The 21,435-nt window shown below is 38.4% G+C and overlaps 1 protein-coding gene across 1 annotated transcript in view; it reads right to left on the bottom strand.

Annotated features, from left to right (window-relative positions):
• Positions 1-21,435, bottom strand: part of HTR4 (5-hydroxytryptamine receptor 4) — a 189,951-nt gene that overhangs the window by 94,967 nt on the left and 73,549 nt on the right. The window lies entirely within an intron of this gene.

Here is a 21,435-nt window from a genome sequence, read left to right as displayed (position 1 = left end):
CAGTCACATCATACCTCCTGGCATTAACTTATCACAAGATCCAATCAGATCACACCTTATTCCCTCTGCCTATAAAACCTGCCATAGCCCCCAGCTCAGGGAGACAGATTTGAGCTTTGCCTCCTGCTTCCTTGCCATTCAACTTACAATGAAGTCTTTTTTTTTTTTTTCCTCAAAAGCCAGGGCCATAGTATTGGCTTCTATGAACATCAGCAAGGAGCCCACTGCTTGCTCAGTAGCAACTTGAACCAGTTGTTACTGAGCAAGCCACTTTGCATTCATACAGTTGCTTGACTTGAATGCAAAGCCATTTTGTTACAGTGTCCCATTCCAGCCCATGCAGAAGCCTCTGCTTACAGGTAGGTTCTCCCAGAGAAAAAAAAGATTGTGGTTTGATGGTTGTTCTTCCATCAGTTCACCTGGACAAATTGAATTCAGATTCTGTGAAGTCTGTTGGAAAGATAGTAGCCAATAAATAAGCTCAGTGGCTCCTTTCACCACCCTGATCATTTCTTTTAGTGCCCACAATATGTCATTGTCTTCCCAGTTCAAATTTGTGTTCTTGTCAGTTTCAGCATCTGATTTAGTCTACAAATGTTGCCTTCCCCATGTAAACTCAGCATTTTGTTTTATTAACTTGAAAATGAAGATGCCTTTTCAATGAAAGCATGATATCTGCAGATTAATATTCAGAAGATATATGGATTTTAAAAACTTTTAAAGTATAATAAAACATTCTTTTTAATGAAATTTCAAAGAATCTTAAAACTCCTAGACCAGGGGTGTCCAATCTTTTGGCTTCCCTGGTCCACACTGGAAGAAGAAGAATTGTCTTGGGCCACACATAAAATATACTAACACTAACAATGGCTGCTGAGCTAAAAAAAAAAATTGCAGAAAAATCTCATAATGTGTTAAGAAAGTTTATAAATTGTGTTGGGCTGCATTAAAAGCTGTCCTGGGCTGGCTGTGCCCCGACAGACTGTGGGTTGGACAAGTTTGTCCTAGACCCAAACCCCACATTTGAATATGGGAAAGAAGAGCTGACTTGTCAGAGCATGTTAGTGGCTGGTCTGGGAGAGGCTGTTTGTTCTGTGAGCCCACCAATGAGAACACAGGGTTCCAAAAATCAAGAATTCTCTCATCTTTCCTGAGCTCTTTTGACTGAAAATTAAGATGCATGGCCCTCTCCAAATGGAAGCAGCCTGCAAAGTCCTGGCTTTGGCCTTGTCCAGAACTTCTGTTAAGCTGGCACAGAAGACAAGGTGCCAAAAGGAATGAGGAACCAGTCTGGTAGTGGTTGGAGAATGAGAAAGTCCCTCCATTCAGCTGAGAAGTGTTTTTACAGGCAGTTTGATAGATTGTTTTGGCTGGGGTTCAGATGAAAAGAAATTCCAGATATGCTCATCTAAATCACCCTTCTACACTTAAGTTCTAACTATCAACAGTACAAATATTAGATAGAGAAGATTTAATTCAGTGAGGAAAATGGTACACTTAGGAAAAAGACCTTAACAGACTAATGTAGCCACCAAAAACTCATTTGATCTTACGTCATGTTAGTTGAGTTAGGCACTAACAAAGGAGGTGATGGTGGTTCTCTTCCCTGTCCTTCTCAGAGTCTCTGACTCACAGCCCCTCTGCAACTCATCTCCTCCAACCCCAGGGCCTCCGGATTTGAGGTGCCTTCTTCCTAGAATGATTCTTCAGTGACTGACTTCTTGTCATTCAGGTCTCAGATTAAATTTAACCCCCAGTTAATGTACCACAGCCAACAAACATTTTTCATTTTCCTTACAGTATTTACTGTTATCTGAAAAGACTTATGTTATTGACAGTTGTCTATGCCCCAATTCCACCGATTGACTTTGGTTATCTTTTTCGCTACAATCTCCAGTGTCTGGCACAATCTCTAGTCTGGAGTATGTATTAATGTACATGTAATACTACAAATTAATATTACATATATAGATGATGGCTTACATAGTAAGTGCTCAATTACTTGCTGATTCAGTGAAAGAGAGATATATTGTGCTCATAATGGTTGTATTTATTATTCTATGTCTTTGAAGACTGGTTGAAAGTATAGAGATTTCAACTAGAGAAAAGAAGGCCCAGAGATGAAATGCAAAAGCTACTTTTAGCTATCTGAGGGCTGCCATTTGAAATAAGAGTAGATTTACATATTCAGTCATTCAACAATTTCTGAGCACCTCATCTGTGTTAGGCATTGTTGCATGTCCTAGGGAAACAGCAATAAGAAAAACAGAGAGCAAAACAGACAATAAACAGATGCACAAGACAGTATGTAACATGTCAACTGTAACAGTCCATGGCAAAAAAAAAAAATATATCTAGGAGGGTAAGGAGGACTGGATGGCCCATGGGGGATTGCAGGCTGGCTATTTAATAAAGGATGTCAGAGAAAGCTCAATGATAAGGTTATCACAGGTTGGGAGGCTAAGACCAGTGGGTGAACTTTAAGCAGTGGTTCCCAGCCTTACCTGCATATTTAAGTTACCTGAGGAGCCTTAAAAAATGCTGATTCTGGGAATCCACCCTCAGAGGTGCCGATTTAATTGGTCTGGATTGCAGCTTGGATAGAGAAATTTTTAAAAGCTCCCAAATGACTCTGATGTGTAATGAATTAGAGTCACTGACAGGGAAGCAAGATTTAGTACTAGTTAATAAGAGCCTTCTAACAATTCAAGATGGTCTGCAATAGCTTCCTGGTGTTGTTTGGTGCTCCCTGGCATAGAACGTGTTTAAGAATACCCGAATGGCATTGAGATACTAATTTGCACTCATTAGGATGGCAGTTATAAAAAATAAAACAACAAACAAAAAATAACAAGTGTTGGTGTGAATGTGGGGAAAAGGAAACACTTGTGCATTGCTGGTGGGAATGTAAAATGCTACAGCCACTGTGAAAAACAAGTTTGATGGTTTCTGTAAAGGTTAAATATAGAATGCCTATGTGATCCCGCAATTCAATCCCAGGTGTGCACCCAAAAGAATTGAAAGCGGGGGTACAAACAGGCACTTGTATACCAACGGTCTATAGCAGCATTATTCACAAGAGCCCAAAGGTGAACACAGCCCAAGTTTCCATTAATAAATAAGTGAATAAATAGAATGTGGTATATACATACTACAAAATTTTATCTCTGTAAAAAAGAATAAAGTTGTTGTTGTTGTTGTTGTTGTTTTTGAGATGGAGTTTCACTCTTGTTGCCCAGGCTGGAGTGCAATGGTGCGATCTTGGCTCACCGCAACCTCTACCTCCCAGGTTCAAGCGATTCTTCTGCCTCAGGTTTCCAAGCACCTGGGATTACAGGAGTACGCCACCATCCCTGGCTAATTTTGTATTTTTAGTAGAGACGGGGTTTCTCCATGTTAGTCAGGCTGGTCTCGAACTTCCAACCTCAGGTGATCCGCCCGCCTCGGCCTCCTAAAGTGCTGGGATTACAGGCATGAGCCACCACGCCCGGCCAGGAATGAAGTTTTGATACATGCTACCACGTGGATGAACCTTAAAAATAAATGAAACAAATAAATAACTGAAATAAACCATACACAAAAGGAGAAGTATTGTGATTCCACTTACTTGAGGATTCTAGGCAAATTCATAGGGAAAGAAAATAGAAAAGTAATTATCAGGAACTGGGAACACAGGGGAATGCGGAGTTATTATTTAAGAAGTATAGAGTGTTTGGAATGATGAAAAAGTTCTGGAAGTGGATAGTTGCAATGGTTGCACACCATTATGAATGTTCTTTTTTTAGCTTTTTATTTTAGATCCAGGGGTACATGTGCAGGTTTGTTATACAAGGGGTTTGGTGTACAGATTATTTCATCACCCATGTAATAAGCATTGTTTGATAGGTAGTTTCTTGATCCTCACCCTCCTCCCACCTTCCACTCTCAAGCAGGTCGCATTGTCTGTTGTTCCCTTCTTTGTGTCTATAATGTACTCAGTGTTTAGCTCCCACTTGTAAGTAAGAACATGCTGAATTTGATTTTCTGTTCCTCTGTTAGTTTTCTTAGGATAATGGCCTCCAGCTCCATCGATGTTGCTGCAAAGGACATGATCTCATTATCTTTTGGGGCTTAATATCACTAAATTATATTCTTAAAATGCTTATTATATATATAAATGATAAATTTTGTTATTTATATTTCAGCATTATATAACAAAAGAATTCCTGGATGACCACATATCAAGATACTGTACAGGGCTCCTGTACTGGGGGCAGGTTGGCCTGGCTGTTTTAGGTCGCTTTTTTATCTATGGCTTATGATGTAAACATATCCTTATAATACGAATTCTCCATCAACAACACCACCACCATTTGAATAATCTCTCTTGTACTGTCTTTCCTTTTGTAAAAGAAGAAAACAGACTCACAGCGTCTGGGATGAACATCTCTGACTCCAGAGAAGGTACATTTTGAACCAAGCGGGAATGTCAGGGTTAGAGAGCACCAAGTTCAAAGTAATGGTTCATTTGTGGCATGCCAATTAGGAGTTAGAAATAGCTAAACTTTAAACTAGGAGTGACGAGCAAAATTTAAGCATAGAAGAAGCTTTTTTAATTAGGCAGAACTGTCCGTTGAACTAAAAGTAAGTCCAGTAATGACAATTAAAATAAATTCCAAACCACTTCTGCAAAATTCATGTTAGGTCCTTGGGTTGCCTCTGACACCCTCAAGCAATCCTGTCAACCACAACCAGATAGATTTCATCTGGCTGAAGAGCTGTGCACTCCACTAAATTGGTTCGTCGACAGCTATTCTTATAAGAAATTTTACTTTCTCTTCTTTTTTGCTTTCTCCGTGATCTTTTGATCCATTAATAAACTCCACAAACTTGTGGACTGTGTTTGACATTTTCTTTGCTCTTAATGAAAGAAAATATAAAGACACAAATTCTGGGTAAATTTCCACATAGATTAGTATATGTGAAAATGGATTGTGAATGATAAAGTATGATAAATAAGTGGTTATTGTTATTAATAATGATAGAGAAAATAGTAAAGGAAATCTTAGGTTATACTTTGTCACACACACACAAGCACTCTCTCTCTCTCTCTCTCATACTTTCTGGAGAGTCAAGAACATTTTTTATTGTTATTTATTTATTTATTTTGTTGTTGTTGTTTTTTGTTTTTTGTTTTTGAGACGGAGTTTTGCTCTGTCGCCCAGGCTGGACTGCAGTGGCGCAATCTAGGCTCACTGCAAGCTCCACCTCTTGGGTTCATGCCATTCTCCTGCCTCAGCCTCCTGAGTAGTTGGGACTACAGGCACCCGCCCCCAAGCCCAGCTAATTTTAATTTTTTTTTGTAATTTTTTAGTATAGACTGGTTTCACCATGTTAGCCAGGATGTTCTCGATCTCCTGACCTCGTGATCTGCCCGCCTCGGCCTCCCAAAGTGCTGGGATTACAGGCGTGAGCCACTGCGCCTGGCCTTATTTATTTCTTTTTGAGACAGAGCCTTGCCCTGTCCCCCAAGCTGGAGTGCAGTGGCACCATCTCAGCTCACTGCAACCTCTACCTGCTGGGTTCAAGTGATTCTCCTGCCTCAGCCTCCCGAGTAGCTGGGATTACAGGCATCCGCCACCACCCCCAGATAATTTTTGTATTTTTAGTTGAGACAGGGTTTCACCATGTGGGTCAGGCTGGTCTTGAACTCCTGACCTCAGGTGATCCACCCATCTCAGCCTCCCAAAGCGTTGGGATTACAGTCATGAGCCACCGCGCCCAGCCTTTGTTGTTATTTTTTGTGGGCTTTCTTGAACTGGTTTTGTTCATGAACAGCTGTGTGACTTCAAAAAATTCACTTGACTTTTCTGAGCCTCAGTTTCTTCATGGATCAATTGAGAAAGTTAGATTAAATTTATCATTCATCAGTTATGTATTGAGTGCCAACTATATACCAAGCACTGGGCTGACTACTAGATTCAAAAGTAAAGAAAATGGACAAAGTTCCTGACCTCATGGGGTTCGCGGTATGGATGGAAACAGACATAAGCAAATGCACAATTAAAGAAATAAATACAGTTTGTGATCAGTTCTTCTGAGTTTCGTTTCCCAAATGTTAATGTTTATATTAATCCACTAAGGATCTTGATAAAACACAGATTCTGATTTGTTTTTAGGTCTGAGGCAGGGTCTGGGATTCTGCAGTTCTCACAGACCCTGGGCATTGCTGATGCTGCTGGTTCCTGAGTCACAGGTGGAGCAGCAAAGTATGAAAGGCGTAAACATGACATTATGATAGAAAACACGCTGGCTTAGAAGGAAATGTTAGGTGGTTGGGGAACACTGGAGGTGACATTCAGCTGAGTTCTGATGTATGCAGAGAATTTGGACGTGAGAGGAACCAGGATAAGTGCATCGCATTCAAAGGGAAGAGCAACTGCAAAAGCCCTGAGACAGAAACGACTTTTCATGTTCACTATCGCAGGAGAAATGAGCAAGGGATTAAGCATCTGAGACGAGCTCAGAAAAATAGTCCAAAGCCAGACCCCGAGGGCTTTTTTGTGCTCTGGGGAGAAGTTTATGTTCTATTGGAAGATCAGTGAGAAGACACAGAAGTGATATAAGCAGAGTAATGACATGGGGGGTGATAATATGCCAGGGGTTTCTGCAGGAGTCCAGGTAAAAGAAGATGGTAGCTAAACGCAGCATGGTGGCTGGGGAGATGGAGAGAAGTGGGTGGAATAAAGGTTTATTTGGGGAAAAAAGAGATAAGAAAAACAGATTCCACGAGTGAGTGGAAAGAAGCACAAATAAAAGCCATATTTTAGAATTGCATATCTGAATAAATGTTGGTACAATTTAATGAGATGGGTGAAACACATTAAGTGTGAGATACCTATAAGATATTCAAGTGAAGACGTCAAGTAGGCAATTGGATGTGTGTTTGTCTGGAGCTCAGAAGGGATGACTGGACAGGAGATACACACTTGGAATTGCCAGCATTTCTACGGGATTTAGAGAACTGAGGAAGGATGTGATCACCCAAGAAGAGGGTAAGGGTATTGATGAACGGCAATACTGAGATGTGCAGTAGAGAAGGTAGAACCAGCAGAGGAGACTGTGAAAGACTATCCAGGATGTTTTGGGGACATCAGATGAGAGTGGTATTTTGGAAACCAAGAGGAACATTTCAAGTGAATATATGTGTGTATAATATACATATAATATAATAATGGAAACTAGAGTACTTTTTCTCTTTGTCTTTGTATGTATCAAACTTTGCAATAAAATTGTTAGACCAGAGGGCTCCACCATTGCACCAATGATCTCTGCAGTAAGTGCCTCCTCTCCCACCTGTTAGGATTGTCATGTACACAAGAAACATTCTTGAAAATATACACAACACATCCACAAAAGATCCCATTACTTCCTATCCAAGTATTTTTTTTTCACCATTCCTGCCCAGGCTTGCACAGTCTTTTGCAAAGGAATTACATTTAAATTAGAGAAAATAATGTTTCATTTTTTTACCAATCAACAGTTAGGAGAAGAGTACAAGGGCATTCTGACTTACAAGAGAGCCTGCCTAAAATTGAATTATTTTTTTCTGGTGAGAATTTTATTAACCTTAAATGTAAGGTCCCTAGTGGTTTCTATACTGATAAAAGATTGAATATTAACAAAGAGAGAGAGCCTTAACGTACCACTCAGCTTGACTAAACTTTAGACAGCCTTCTTCCTGACTCCAGGCTCTGAACTCCCTTTTCTTAGAGAATTTACTTTAGAAAATTTGTAATTGCAAATTCTTTCTCTAACACTTTGAGATGTAAATGAGATACTCACAGTTTTACAAGCTAGGACTGTCATTCTCAAGAACCTGGGAGCCATCCTTTGAAAGGAAATCATCAATAAATATAGTGCTCTTATCTCTCAGTCTGTGTGGGAGGGTAACAGCCTAACTTAGGTGGACACTTTGTTCCAAGTTGTAAAACTATCTCTTGTCATGAAGATATGAGAAAGTTTACTTATCCTTTGGGTAAGGCTAATTAGGTAGGATATTAGGTAATCCCTTCCTCCCACTCCATTTCTTAAAAACTCTCCTACCCTTTGTTGTAGTGAAGTTGAAGTCAGATTGCATTCTGGTCTCTCTCCCTATTGCCATAGCCTTGGAAAAGAAAAATGTCATCTTTACCTGTTTAACTTCATCCAATGCAATTTTTGTTTTGACAGTATACATCATTTATTACAAGTACAGATGTTCCTAGACTTATGATGGGGTTACCTCCCAGTAAACCCATAGTAAGTTGAACACATTGTAAATGGAAAATGCATTTAATGCACCTAACCTACAGAACATTGCGACAGCCTAGCCTACCTTAAATGTGCTCAGAAAGCTTACATGGGCCTAGAGTTGGGCACAGTCATCTGGCAGCAGATTACTCTGTAGAGTATAGGTTGTTTACCTTCATGATCACCTGACTGATTGAGAGTTGTAGCTCACTGCTGCTGCCAGGCATGGTAAGATGGTATCATACAGCATATTGCTCTCCCGGGAAAAGATCAAAATTCAATATTGGAAGTACAGTTTCCACTGAATGCATATTGCTTTTACACCATGGTAAAGTAAAAAATTCTTAAGTCAAACCATCATGTTGGGGACCATCTGTAATTATATGTGTGTGCCTTCTTCATTACCTTCATTACTGGCCATGAACAAAACCTGAGTTTAACCTATAGGAGAGATAAACTCAGATAATAATTACATTGCTAATATGACTTATGTAAATTAATTTTTCAAATACTTCTTTATTTAAAATAGAAATAACAGAATCTGTGAATATGTTGTTTTTCCTTATAACAAATAACCTGAGCAATACTATGTAATCGTTTTAAAGTATATATCATTTCCTTTAAATATATGCACTCTTTCCCCCCAGGTTTCTTGAGAGACTAAACATACAAATGGACAATGGCCAGACCATGCGTAACAATAAAACTCCAATGGACAATCTTTGGCAGCCAGCCCAGAACGATCAGGACTTGTTCAACGACTGCGAGCTAGCTTCCCCCTTTTTTAACCCTCTTACCTGCTCAAAACTAACAACAGAACACCAAATATGCTGCTCCCCAAAGCAATTACATAAGAGCCTCACTGCTTGTTAGTGCACCTCCTGCTTCATTGTGCCAACAACCTCCAATCAGAAGATACCACGAGCCTTCTTTTCCCTGCTTATAAAGCTTTTTTACTCCCCTGCCTGTTCTTTGAGACTTTGCTAAAATCCAAGGATGGTGGCGGATCCTCTTGCTTTATCATGCTCTGAATAAATTGCTTCTGTTTGTTCTCATCTGTGTGGTCTTCGTTTATTTCCATATTCTAAATGTGTTCTAGATGTTACACTTATTTGAAATCATATATTTTTGCATTAAATAGAAATTCTTTCTGAGGGAGAAAATATTTCTTATGATTTGGCTTATATTACTTTGGGTTCTTGCACTAAGTTCTCAGGTCTCCCAGTTAACGTTTTTTCTTTTCTTTCTTTCTTTCTTTTTTTGTTTTTTTTTTTTTTGTTTTTTAACAGAATGCTTTAAAAAAAATGAGGATTAAATAAGATAGTTTACATAGCCTCGTTCCATAATATGAAGCATCAGAGCAGCGGTGCTTCAAAATCACCAGCAAACACTAGGATCATCTGGAGGGCTTGGTTAAACACAGACTGCTGAACCCACCCACACTTTCTAATTTAATGCTTCTGGGGTGAAGACCAAAATTTTGCATTTTTAGTAAGTTCCCAGGTAATGCTGATGTCGATGCTGGTCTCAGGACCACACTTTGAGGACCACTGACCTAGAAACTTACAAGGGATGCCCTTAATCTTAACCTCCATTCTGCCTTTGCAAATTATTTTCTTCTGCTTCTCACTTTGAAATGTCTTCCTTGGAAGTGAGTTGATTTTGACACTGATGTACTGAGCACCTACCATATGGCAAACAATGCACCTGGAAGATTTTTCATGTTGGCTAATTCAATCTTCACAATTATCATTATCATGTGATGTAATATCATGATGTCCCTTTTTCAGAAGAGGCTGGAGCTCAGCATGGTTAAGAGACATAATGTTTTGTAACTATTAAGTGGTAAAGCTGGGATTTAAACCCACACATTTTTATTGCAAGTCCAGTATCTCTCCTGCTAAATTTTAAACATGCTCACTTAGAAGTGAATATATTTCCTTTAAAAAACATGCTAAAGTTTTGCTTTTTGTCTAGAAACTTAAGACTCAAAATACTGATGATGACAGCTTAATATGTGTTGTTAAAAGTGCTGGCTACAGAAAATGTTAGGAGAATAAAGGAATAAACCTTATAGGATGGAAATTATGTATAATGGAGTTTTTATGTAATTCTAAAATAATTCTGTTTGATTTTTTTGAAAACCCTACAGACAAGGACAGGAGGGTAGGGAGGTGGTTGGTGCACAGCTGGTGAAGGTTAGATAGTTTTGAACTGCAAACATGCAGAGTAAAATTCTGGAGGCAAAATCTTAATAGACTTTTCAAGAACCTCAAATATCACACATACTGGGCATGAAACAAACTTCAAAGCTCAAAGAGGATCTGTCTGTATAGAGTACACTGGAGTTAAAAGCTATAAGGAATACAAAGGATTTCAGGATGAAAGGCACTGTTTTCTGAGGCCATGCCTGAATGTAAAGCCAAGGCAGGACAGATAGACAAGGTGAGGTCTACATCTGGGGAGATACCCACTGCTGCACAGCATGTTAACCACTAAGGATTCCATTCTTCTTGGAAATGAAAGGCCAAATAATAGTACTAGTAAATTAGACCTCAGAGGTGGTCTGTCTTTAAGAAAACCCATTTCCCAAAAGTGGAACTGAGCAAACAGTTGCAGAGATAGATTTCTTTTCTTTACAAGATCATTTTTCTTCTTTAGATGTGTACAGTCTAGGGTCCCTGGTTTGTGTTGAAAACATTTTTTTACACACACCTGTTAAGGAATACACTCACCAGGCACAGAAATGTCTTCCTTTGGGGTAAAACACATGACATGTTTTCAATATTCAGCTGATCATTTCCTCAAAATTATTCCTGTGATTATGAGAAATTCAGCACAGGGAAAAAATGTGGACCACATATGCCCTCTCCGCTTTGATCAATCATTTACCCTAAGCATAAGCACTCGAGGAAAAGTGCACTTTTCTGTACTCTGATAGTAACTTGCTCTCCATTCCTTTGCAACAGCTGGCCTCTGTCACCAGGCCCAATTGCCAATGGTACAGCTCTCCATATTTTGCCAGGATCTTGGTTTGCTGTTACAAGGTACTACAGTTTCTCTTCTCACTTCTGCCTCTGACAATGGAAAAAATCCTTTGCCCAAGGGAGAGATGACCCGCTTAATTTTATGCTGTTGCAGGAGTAGTCAAAGAATGGCCAGTGGGCCAAATCCAGCCTGCTGTCTGTTTTTATAAATAAAGTTCTAGTGGAACACAGCCACACTCAATCATTTATGTAGTTCCTCTAGCTGAGTTTACACTACGAAAGTAGAGCTGACTAATTACGAGAGCGATTGCATGGCCCACAGAGACACTTTACTCCATTTATGACCCTTTATGAAAAAGTCTCATGACCCTTGCTCTTTTGGTCTAAAGATGTTTGGTCTAAAGAAGAACATGGCATAAAGACACAAAGACATAAAGAAGCCTAAAAGGAGCCTACTTACTGGGAGTCATTCATTCCTCTGGATTCTCTCACTAAGTGGAAAGCAACCCCTTTCCAGTTGACCATGCCAGAAACTGAGCATCTTGCTCATTTTTCTCTTCTTTACCTAGGTCATTACCTACTTTGAAGATCTCTTAAATCCCTTCACTTCTCTCCAATCTGCTGTCAATACCCTAGGAGAGGGCTTCCTTTCATCTTCACCTAGCCTATCACAACCTCTTCTATCCCACTGACTACTTTGTCTTGTCTTCAAATTCTTAGTATATTAGACAGCTTAAATTTAACATGTCCAAAATTGAACTCTTGATTTCCCTAACCTCAAACCTGCTTCCCATCTGAACACATAGCAAATCTATTTCTCCAGTTGCTCAGGTTAAAAATTTGGAAGGCATTCTTACCAAGCCTCTGTCTCTTCTACCTCCAATACATCAGCAAATCCTGTTAGCTCTACCTTCGTAATGTTTCCTGATCCCAACCCTTTACCAGCCACTCATTGTTATACCATTCTAGTTCCTACTACATCATGCTTCACTTGGTGACTGCAAAGGCCTCTCAACTGGTATCCCTGTTTCCATCATTTCTCACATACAATCCATTCTTCACCCACTAGACAGGATGAGCTTTGAAAAATATTGTGATTGAAACATATCACTTCCATACTCACTGCCCTTAAGATGGCTTGTCATCTCACTAGGAGTAAACCCAGAGTCCTCACCATGACCTACGTGAATTTACAAAGCTGGTCACTGGCTGCTTCCATCATCTTGACTCTCACCACTCTCTTTACCGCGCTGTTCCCACTAAGAAGACTTCCTGACTTCCACATTGTTCCCAGATGGTGCCAATTGTGCATCCACCTCCACCATCCACCTCTCACCTGATGCTACCACCATCTGGATCTCTCTATCCAAGTGACCAGAGAAGCTCACCTTTCACTTCATTCAGGTGTCTGCTCAGATTCATCTCTGCAGAGAGGACTTATTTAAAAAAGAACCTTCCCTCACTCTCTATTCTCTTGACTTGCATTATTGATTTTCACAGCAGTTACCTTTCATGCTCCCACACACACTAGAATAACTTGAATGTAAAATAACTGAAAGCAAGAACTTGGGCTGTTACATTTACTGAAGTATTTTCCAGCACCTTTTAGGTACTGTTACAGTACCTAGCACATAGTAGTGCTGTGAAAGTACAGTTGGTTCTGTGTCTGTGGGTTCCATATCCATAGATTCAACCAACTGTGAATCACAAATATTCTTTAAAAAATAGTGCCTGTATTAAGCATGTACAGACTATTTTCTTTCATTATTATATAAACAATACATATAACAACTATTTGCATAGTATTTACCATTGCATTAGGTGTTGTTAAGTAACCTTGTTAAAGTATATGAAAGGATATGCTTAAGTTAAATGCAAATACTGCACCATTCTATATCAGGTACTTGAGCATCCTTAGACTTTGGTACCCCAGAGAAGTCCTGGGACCAATCCCCTATGGATACCAAGGGACAAATGTATCTGTGGAATGACTGACTGACTGAATGAATGAATGAGCTACTTCTTAGTTATTCTGCCTTGGCAATTACTCTTTCCCAACACTCTCAACACTGAAGTCAAGATATATTTTTCCCCCAAAAGAAATTAGCTAATTTATCCCTCTTGTTCAAAATCTTGTAATGTCTTCCCATTGCAATTTTGATAAAATAGCACATCTTGACCTGGTTATACCTGGTCCCTACTTACCTCTCTAGCTTTATTTCTGACACTGCTCCATAACCAATACTAAATGAAGTGCCCAAATTCCCACTCAGTGAGATAAGAAACACTTGTTAAACTCCTTCCTCTCCTTCCCATTCTTTACCTGGCAAGCTCTCGCATGTCCTTCAGCACCCAGCTTAAACATCTTATTGTCTGGGAAGCTATCCTGAACTCAACATTATCCCTGTCATATATGCTTCCATTGTATCCTATAATTACATATCATAGCTTTTATCATCTATATTTAATTGTTATTTAAAGATCTGTGACTCCCAACCACACTAACTTACTGATTTTGGTATCAACAGTGCCTAGTACAACAAATATATGTTAGATAAGTAAAAAGATATACAAGGTAGCCCTTGCTTGAAAGAAGTTTAAAGTAGTGATAAACATAATGGGATTTCCCCCTTTATTCAGCTCAATAGTTCTGTTAATCCTGTGTCTAAACCACTCCCCCAGTCAGGTGCATTTGGGTCACCAATCGTCTCTTTGAATTACAAGTTATAGCTGTTAACATCACATACAAACCTCTAAAGGGTTATCAAGTTTCTCCAGAGAATATCAGAAGCCTTTCCCACGTTGTACTTTGTAGGCTAATAATACTTTTAATTCTGTTTTCTAGTCATGTCCTGGGCACTGAACTTGTTATAAAGATTAATAAATTGGGCCCAACGCGGTAGCTCACACCTGTAATCCCAGCACTTTGGGAGGCCGAGGCAGGCGGATCATAAGGTCAGGAGTTCGAGACCAGCCTGGCCAATGTGGTGAAACCCCATCTCTGTTAAAAATACAAAAAGTAGCCAGGCCTGGTGGCGGGCACCTGTAATCCCAGCTACTAGGGAGGTAGAAGGAGGAGAATTGCTTGAACCCAGGAGGCAGAGGTTGCAGTGAGCCGATATCACACCACTGCACTCCAGCCTGGGCAACAGAGTGAGACTCCGCCAAAAAGAAAAAAAAAAAGATTAATAAATCTAAAACACTTACAATATTGTTTGGCATGTAGTGTCTGTTCTCTGAATCCTAGCTATTAATATTCACCTTTTGTGTTCATTTCAAATAGACACAAATGACACTGACATTGGTCCTGTCTTCTAGCTCACAATGTAGCAAGAAACTCAGCCTAATCAATGACTGACCATTATGACAGCATGTTGTAATTTCAACAAGCTGGAGGCTGTTGAAATTACAAGTATAAATAGCAGCCAGAGAAGAGGTAATGAGTAAGAATACACTGGAGTTTTTCCAGACATAACTGGTAGAAAACAAAATTTAATATAGCAGAGAAGAAATAAAGGTGCTGGAAGCTCATAGGAGTGCAGATGGAGTTTATAAGGTGGTAAACGAATGTGAGGGGTAAGAATTTGGGAGGATTTGAGGCTGGCATAAGCATAAGAGAAGCAGGGAGTATCCAGTATCTTGATGGGGCATAAGGATTTTGAAGAGAAAGGCTCTGCATTCTATTCCACAACCAACATGTATACACTCACACCTACACGCCCTGCCATGCACCCAACATATAAGAGAAGGCGAAAGAGTGAAGGTGATGGGAGAGGCAGGTGGAGAATAATGGTGGGGTTGCCCAGAGATAGACAGATTGAAGTTCACATTCTCTAACTTGATTAGACCCTCTACCCACCACTTCTCCCCCTGCACCTGGTTACTAGTCATCCCTAGAGCCAAAGACAGAATCATGTAAAGTAGGCTCATTTAGAAATGCTGGTTGTGGCATTCCAACCTGGCAAACCTAAGAACTGTATTGCAGTACCATGTCAATGCATATCCGCATGATGCTTGTGACAAATGTTTAAAAAGCCTTAAAAACATTCATGCTCCAAAAATTCCAAAAGAAATAAATCATTATAGCTGTTCACAAAGATTTCTGTACATTATTACTCACAACCATGTTGATCATAACCGGAAAACATGAAACATCTAAATGTCTATATTTGGGTAATGGTTATATAAATAATTTATTAACACACAGCCATTGAAATTCAGGTTTAAAATATTTAATGATGGGACATTTCTCCTAAATACCATCTGAAGTTAAAAGCAGATATAAAACAGTAAAGCACAAGCTCAACCTTTATAAAAAATATATGTTTATATATGGGCCCAGATACTATAGTGAAGGATTAACTTACGACCTTTTTTAAAAAATTACAAAAATACTAGAAGAAATGAGTGATTACTTTCTTCCTCCACCCCAAGAAAATAACTAATATTTGTACAACTACAAGGATCAAAGACTCCAGTGTCAAGCTTGACAGGGAAGCAACAGAGCCTCCTGCCTTCAAGGGATCTGTGGAGGTGGTGGTGACCAGGACAAAGTGAAAAACAGAAGGTGCAGCTTAACCCAGAAAGAGGAAGAGGTCCACAGAATGTCTGAGATTGAATTTACCATTGAGACCCAGCTTGAGGAGCTCACAGAAAAGTTAACTAATTTAGAGATTAAAAGAAATGTGGCATTTCGTACATCTGAATGTTGTAAAGTAATGTTGAAATGCAAATCTGGTCTATGTATTTGATATACATACACATACATCTTTACATATACAAACATATATATGTACAGGTAAATGATACATACATGGTACCTAATATTCATATATATAACATACCTGTATTTATTACATATGACTCCATATATTAATATTATCTACATCCAAAGTGGTTATCTCTAGGTGATATTAATCTAAAAAAATCTGAATTATTTCTTCATACTTTTTTTACCTTTTCCCAATATTTCCCATCAAATGCGTATTACATTGCTAATCCACAAAAAAAATTTTTTTTCAAAATGCATTGCCTATGTCTTTGTGCATAAAATTGGTTTGATAATTATATTCAATCTGCACGTATTGTTCCTCTAACAAGTTATTAAAGTTACTAATTGGCATACTTCATTTTAAGAAGTTTTTAATTGCAAATGTAGCTATAAACTGTGGTGTGGTGCTTGAGAGAAGACATTTTCTTAGGTTTTGCCCATCCACCTAAAGCTGCTACAAAGAAAGAATAACTTTAATAATTTTTTTTTTTTAAACAAAGTCTCTCTCCTCTCCTGTGGATGTTTTGGAGCTTACAGCTTTGTCCTGAATCTAACCACTTCTCATCAGTGGTGCCGCTGATATTAGTGCAAGCCACTATTATCTCTAATTTACTTCTTACAAGTTTATTTCTTGCAATAAAATCTTGTCTTCAATTTCCTGGCCTTATGGCCTACGCGCTACACAAAAGCTAGAGTTATATCTCTGAAATCAAAGGCAGACAATGTATATTTCCCACTCAAAATTATTCAATGGCTTCCCAGCTCATGCAAAATATCCCAAGTTTCCACCATGACTTGGTAGAATATACCAGGATATAAGGAACCTGGCACCAGCTGCCCCTTTGGTCTCAACTTTCACCAGTTCTTCTCCTCCCTCTGCTCCAGGCACAAGCACCTCCTCTGTATTTCTCCAATATGTCAAGTGCACTCTGACCTGTGCACCTGTTGTATTTTCTTCCTAGAATATTCACTTCCAAATATCCACTAGGTTCCCTTTTTGTCTTCACTTAGGTCTCTGCCCAAAGGTAACCCCATCAAAGAGCACTTTTCTGACTATTCTAACGAATGTAGCATACTTTGTCATTCTCAGATTTACTATGCTGCTGTATTTTCCCGATGGTATTTATCTAACATATTGCATATTTATTTGTTTTTTAACGTCTATTAACTGTCCCCCACCAATAGATAAGTGCCATGAAAGCAGAGGCTTTGTCAGTTTTCTTGGTCCATAATAGGTACTTAACAGATACAAGTTAAGCACTGAATGGTGCCATTGTAGACTATCTTGAAAATACAGTTGTATCACCTGCTACTATAACATGTGGTTATTTATCCACTTTATCCAAAGCACTGCCGTCAGATACTTCAATCATCTACTTGTAAATAAAATACTCTATCTTTTCCTCAAGACTGTATATATGTTACATCCAATAGAGATCATAAGTCTGTCCTCTCCAGTTCCATTATTTATTTTGTTTTCAGAACTCAGTTGAATTGTTTCTATTTCAAAGTTTAGGGTTTCTGACCACCCTAATCCCCATTTTTTGTTCTCCCATAAGCATTACAATTTTCATTTTTTACACTGATTATTTTTAGTTTAGATTATCTTATCCCTTTAGAGAATTTTTAAAAGTATAAATAGGGTCTGATAATCAACTAATCTATAAATCAATCAACTAACCAACCAATCAATATTTATTACTTATTTACCATGCTTGGCCATGGAGCTATAGTTGACAGTGGGACAGATAAGGCCCCTGTCCTTATAGAGCATGTGATAATGAATTATATATTGTAGAATCACTCTTCTTTTTACGAATTGTCCATGAGCTTAACTAAAGACGCACACATTTATAAGTAGCCAGGAAAATGTAACTTCAAACAATGAGATACAATTTCTACCCATCAGACTCAAAAAATGCTAAATTGCTAATCTTTTGAAGTGATGAGGATGTGCTGAAAGCATACACTCAGGACTGGTTGTGAGAGGACACATTAGTAAAGCTTTTTGGATGCTAATTTGGCAGGATGTTTGAAACTTTTGAATGCACATTTTCGACATATATATTCTGGGGAAATGCCCCAACACTTGCTTAGATGTCCAAAGATGCATGCAGAAGGTTATGTGTTGCTATAGTTTTTGTAAAAAAGAACACTTGGAAATGGTACAAATCTTCACAAATCTATAAGTGATTCATTAAATCACGGCACACTGATACCCTTAAAAAATACTATGCAGGTGTTAAAAAGAATGAGAAGGGATCATACACATAAAATAAAAACTATATAGCCATGGATAAACAATGAAACCAGGGAAGCAGTTGTAGGGTCAAGACAGACAGAAGAAAGAGTTTTTTTTAGTCAGAAGGAGGTTTGATTTTCATCAGGAAGATATTTAATCAGCAGAAAGTTCAGTTATATTTGTAATATTTTATATCTTAAGCTGGGCCATGGACATACAGGTGTTCCTTCATTTTTTTTTTTTTTTTTTACCCTTTTGTTATATCTAAAATAGAGCTGGAAGCCATTAACACAGGAACAGAAAACCAAATACTGCATGTTCTCACTTATAAGTGGGAACTGAACAATGAGAACACATGGACACGTGGAGAGGAGCAACACAGACTGGGGTCTGTTTGGGGTCTGTTTGGGGGCCGGGCGAAGGGGATAAATAGCTAATGCATGTGAGGCTTAACACCTATGTGATGGGTTGATAGGCGCAGCAAACCACCATGGCACATGTTTACCTATGTAATAAATCTGCATGTCCTGTGCATGTATCCTGGAACTTAAAATAATTTTTAAATGATTTTTTTAAATTTAAAAAATCTTATTTTAAAATACATTTTATTATTTTATCGTATGTAAGTGTATTATATTTATTTTATTATTTTATTGTACAGAAGTTGTGTTACACTTACAATAAAATAATATAATGTATCCAAGATACATGAGTTGATAAAATAATCATACATCAATATACTTAACATATCATAGGAGTTTGAATAAAATAAAAACTGAGAAGAAGAGGGAGACAGATATGCATATGTATGCATACATATACACACATTTAATATAAGTAGATCCAGAGGTCATGGCCATAAGAATGCACACCCAATTGTTAATCATAAATATTTTGAGCAGGGAATTGAAGATGATGGGAGACTTCTTCATTCGGAATATTACTAGAATTTTAAACTACATGAATTTGTATGCTTATGGGTTCCTTGTTTAACTGAAGGATAAGGAAAGACTTCTCCCTCACCTGTGAATCCCATCTTTTGCACTCTGGCCAACTCACAAGTCTTCTCACTTTGCACTAGAAGGATAATGTACTGTTCTTGCCAAATATGTCATACACAAGAGTATTAATTTCTCCAAGCAGCTGGGTGTGAGCCCTGCTCCAAGCAGAAAACAAACTCGCTGACTCAAAAAGAGGCTAGGTCAAGGAATGTCAGGTTAGATATAGGCATATGTTTCTCCATTTGTTCATTCAACCATTCCTTCACCAACTCAATCGTATGTAGATGCACTCAGCAGAGTATTTGATAGTCCACTCTATTTCAGGCACTGAGAAGAGGAAGCAGGCACAGTTCCTTCCCTCAGGGAGCTCAGAGGCTACTGAAGGAGACAGACATGAATCCAGTAACTGCATATACATAAAATTACAGTTATGGTGGATATTATTAGGGGAGGTACACAAGCTATCATTGACCCTGATGGGAGAACAGAAAACACTTTCTTGAGGAGATGATAATTGAGCTGCAACTTAAAAGAGGAATAGAAGTTGACAGAGAAAAGGCAGAAAACATTGGGGACTGAGGCTGGAAGTGCAGCCGTGAGATACATAACTTAGTCAAGCAACTGAAAGGAGACAAAGATCACTGGAGCGCAGAGAGTGAGGGGATGTCCCATGTCAGATGCGGCCAGCAAGGGTCACATCAGGAGCGGGTTGGAAGTTGTACTAAGTATTTAGGTATCATCAGTTCAGTGATTGTTTTAAGAAGGTTGGCACTGGGGGCGACAAGATTAGATTTGCATTTTGATCTGTCTGGTATATAAAAGAGAAGGGACAAGAGCATTTTTTTTGTGTTGTTTATGTGTGTGTGTGTGCACTTTTGTTTTTGTTTTTGTTTTGTTTAGGGTGGTCTCAGTAATTTAAAAATATTTTCCTTTTATCGATACCAGTCAACCTATCTAGAACCTGGTTATTGGTGGAAGCGGCGCCACCTCCTAGGGGATGTTTGAGATATTTTTGGGATACTGGGTTGTAGTTATGATTGGGGAGCACAACATGAATCTAGAGGAAGGACACGTGACACATTACAACATGAGGGACAATCCTTCATAAGAAAATTATCGTTCCACAGGCCACATTCCTCATGATTTTAGAACATCCTACCAGCCACTTGTGTAAGTGAAGAATTTGTTTGTAATTATCTAATCTAGAACATAACTCCTTTACTTATAGATAAAAAGAATTTTGCATGGTAATTTCCATACACTGAATGAAGGGAAGGGTATGCTTTCATTTGGTTCAGAACAAATATTCACCCTGTCACCTACATACAACATGTCTGTGTTAGACTCTGTTGGTAGATATCGCATCCATGGTGGTGACTTAATGTACAAATGCACATATCTGACTGCTTTATTAGGTTTCTGTTGTAGATGAGCCTGAGCATTTATACAATGAAATGTATGTCATTTTACCAAAATTACTCTTCTTTTGTTGCTTCTTTATATTTCATTTAAGGCATTATATTGATAATTGTTCATTGTGTATAGATATGTTAGATTACTTGTGGATTTCATTTCAGTATTGTAAAGGGGTATTACAAGATTTTTGTTTTTAAAAAGAGAGTAGCAGTTGATCTGGGGTGATTGAGAATTACTGGCCTAGAAAAATATTACTTTCAAGAGCTAGGCTGTTTTGATAGACAAGACACACTTCAGCTGTCTTGTCTAAATGAATTCACGGGAGTGTTCCTGATTTATCAGTCCTGGATACGTGCAGTTAAAGAAGCTCAGTGAATGTCAAAGGTTGGAGAGAGCAGCACAGGTGCAGAGGTGACACACTACTTCCCTATCAACAAAATTAGAAAGATATGCTCCAGCTTCAAGCTTTTCTCAAGTCCTGAAGGATTTTTAACACACCTTCCATAAAAAGCTGTACTTCATTATCTCATAAATATCTAATTTGACAACATTTACAAATCAAGTTTGTGGAATTTTGTTGTATTCATGTGAGTGTGTGTTTTGTCCTTTCTCAGAATAATTCTTAAAGTAGAAATGTTTCTATGTGCTAGAAACTGCTGAGATAAAAAAATTAATTTTGTGGTTAGCTTGAAAACAAATGGTGGGCTCTAATATGCAATGTAATGTAATATAATATAATAAGGGTAT

Source organism: Macaca thibetana, chromosome 6 (assembly GCF_024542745.1).
Source record: "Macaca thibetana thibetana isolate TM-01 chromosome 6, ASM2454274v1, whole genome shotgun sequence".
Classification (NCBI taxonomy): Eukaryota; Metazoa; Chordata; class Mammalia; order Primates; family Cercopithecidae; genus Macaca; species Macaca thibetana.
This window is presented reverse-complemented; position numbering and strand designations above follow the sequence as displayed.